Here is a 2,807-nt window from a genome sequence, read left to right on the forward strand (position 1 = left end):
CTCGACTCCTGGTAGTCCGCCTGGCGTCCATCTAGTTAGAACCGCCTGCGAAACCAAGAGTTGGCATATCAGGTCGTATTCAAGGCGAGCTTACTAATGCCGCTTAATTTGGAAATTAGAAATGAAACATGCGCCTATTCTACTATCAGGCTACTAACATGCTTCCTAACAAGCTTTTCTTTTTCATAACTGAATAAAATAAACTACTAAAGCAATAAAGGCTTACTGAACCGTGAACCGAGCTAACTGCTGATGATGATTGTACATGTCGTGACGATCTTCGGAAGACAACCTGGCGGCTCTGATACCAAATTGTAACACCCTAACTAACTTAGGCGTATTACGTGATTTTTAAACGTACTGTGCAGCTCGTTGCTAATCAACGAGGTTTATGGAAAAACGTGATTAATTAAAATTTTGCTTTTTCATTAAACTTATAAACCATTTTGCAAAAAGTCTCGGGATCCCGATTTATAAAAAAATATTTACAAACTTTTTAACTATTCACTTTTACATCAAAATGAAAGTCGTCTAACGACAGTTACAAAAATCTCAGCCCTGCTGTCCCGAGGATCGTACGCTCCAGGCCTAACCGCCCCGACATGTACAACCCCATAAGCTCGCTCACGGTCCATCAGCAACTGCCTTGCCTTTACCTACACATGCAACGTAAACTGTGAGTCGACAGACTCAGTAAGAAAAGCATAATAATATCATACATAAAGGCGACCGCCGTGTCCAACACGATGCGGAGTCCCGCTACTGCCATGTCCAACATGGTACTGAGCACTACTGCCATGTCCAACATGATACTGAGTCCCGCTACTGCCATGTCCAACATGGTACTGAGCACTACTGCCATGTCCAACATGGTACTGAGTTTTGAACGTTCAGGGGACGGCACTATTGACAAGTATCCTCCTGATCGGTCGAACCGGTCCTACTCCGCTTGGTCATACTCCACTGTACCGACGGGATAGGTCAATAGCACCGAACCACCAACCGGTGTCGGCTGATCGGTCGAGCCGGTCATACTCATTCTTGGTCATACTCCAGCCTGTACCGACGTGACAGGGTTGGGTGGTTCGAAGCCTAAATACATATCTAATGTAAACTAACAGGCTTCCTACATGCACGCTAAACATGTAAACTACATATGCATACTGTTATACTAATCTTACCTGGATTCCGATTTCAGGTGTGCCGGTCAACCTGACTGGAACTGAAGCTGAACGGCGGATTACTGGCTCCTAAACCATAAAAACCACAACGCTATAAGTGACACGCTAAATCACTTCCCGGGGACTAAAACTCGAAACTAAAAGTTTCCCTATCGATAAAAAGCATGGCAATACCCCTAAAAACCCAAAAACGAGGAAAACTAGGGTTCTGAAAAATCCCCCATCCGGAAGTCCGGTTGCCCAACCGGAATTCCGGTTAGAAAAATCTGAACCCCCATCCGGAATTCCGGATGCTCAACCGGAATTAGGTTCCTCGCGAGCGACAACCAAAATTTCCCATATCTTGACCATTTCGAACCCAAATGGTCCCAAACTTTCCAGACCTCCTACATAGGTCCCAAATGACCAAACCAAGGCCTCAAACCTACCCAGAAACCTCACAAGCAAATTTCACCATTGGAGCTCAAGCTTTGAGTTCCAAACTCAAGCTTGAGCAAACCACCAAAACCAGCATGCAAACCAACATAATTCAACATAACTAAGCATAATCTAACCTCTGCAAACTAACAAGAACAACAGCAACAACACAGAAACAAAACATGGCATTTTCTCACAAAAATCATCAATTTTCACATATAAATTAAAAGCTTGAACAACCTAGCTACTCATGCTTCAAATAACTCATTTATCATCAAAAATCATGCTTGAATCCATAAACTAACAACAAAATTACAGCAGCAAGAACACTTCATAATCACATGCATTTTCAACACTTTTCATCATTTTTTTTTCCAAGGAATTTAAAGAGAAATGAACAAGGAAGCACATACCACAACAAGGGATCACAATTAGGATGAATTAGCTTTGAGAATTGAAGGAAAAACCCAGCTTTAGCACCCCAAATTCCCAGCCGAAAAGAGAGAAAAAGAGAGAGAGTTTTGCTTGAATTTTCTATTTTTTTTCTAAGTTAAATGAGAAATGAGTAAAAAGGAGCCTTTACACACTAAATCATTCAGCCAAATAACATGCATAATTTAAACATTTATTTCATTTATTAAATCATATAAGACAAAATATCATTGGGGCAAAAAGACCATTTTGCCCCTCCATACTAAAACCACATACAAAACACTAAAGGGGGTATTTTTGGGACATTCTAAATTCCCGGCCATTCCCGACATTCCCAATGTCTAAAACCCGTCCCCAAAATACTAACATACTAAGTTGTGATTTCTACCGAGCCAAACGCGCGTTCCAAAATACCGGACACCGGAAATACGAAATATAAAAACTGCAGATGACATAATTATGCATATCTGAATTCCATAAATATCCATGATAAATTATTTAAATAGCTATAAATAATTTCTTTCGATTAACATAAATAACAGCTAATTTCCAAATTAACTAAGCGGGCTTTACAACTATTCCCCCTTAAAAGGATTTCGTCCCCGAAATCTAACACGAATAACTACGGGATATTGAGCTCGCATATCGATTCTAGCTCCCGGGTGGCTTCTTCCACCTTACTGTTTCTCCGCAGAACCTTGACCAACGCTATGGTCTTATTCCGAAGGACTTTATCCTTTCTATCCGGGATCCGCACTGGCTGTTCCTCATAGGACA

General features: G+C 41.2%; 1 long non-coding RNA gene across 1 annotated transcript; it reads right to left on the reverse strand.

Moving 5' to 3' along the window:
- Positions 1-495: 495 nt before the first annotated feature.
- Positions 496-2,141, reverse strand: LOC133029211 (uncharacterized). Its single transcript, XR_009683366.1, has 3 exons — positions 2,012-2,141; positions 1,182-1,250; positions 496-656 (listed from the first exon to the last, which is right to left on the reverse strand). It is a non-coding gene; the product is annotated as an uncharacterized LOC133029211 (long non-coding RNA).
- Positions 2,142-2,807: the final 666 nt, after the last annotated feature.

Source organism: Cannabis sativa, chromosome 7 (genome assembly GCF_029168945.1).
Source record: "Cannabis sativa cultivar Pink pepper isolate KNU-18-1 chromosome 7, ASM2916894v1, whole genome shotgun sequence".
Lineage (NCBI taxonomy): Eukaryota > Viridiplantae > Streptophyta > Magnoliopsida > Rosales > Cannabaceae > Cannabis > Cannabis sativa.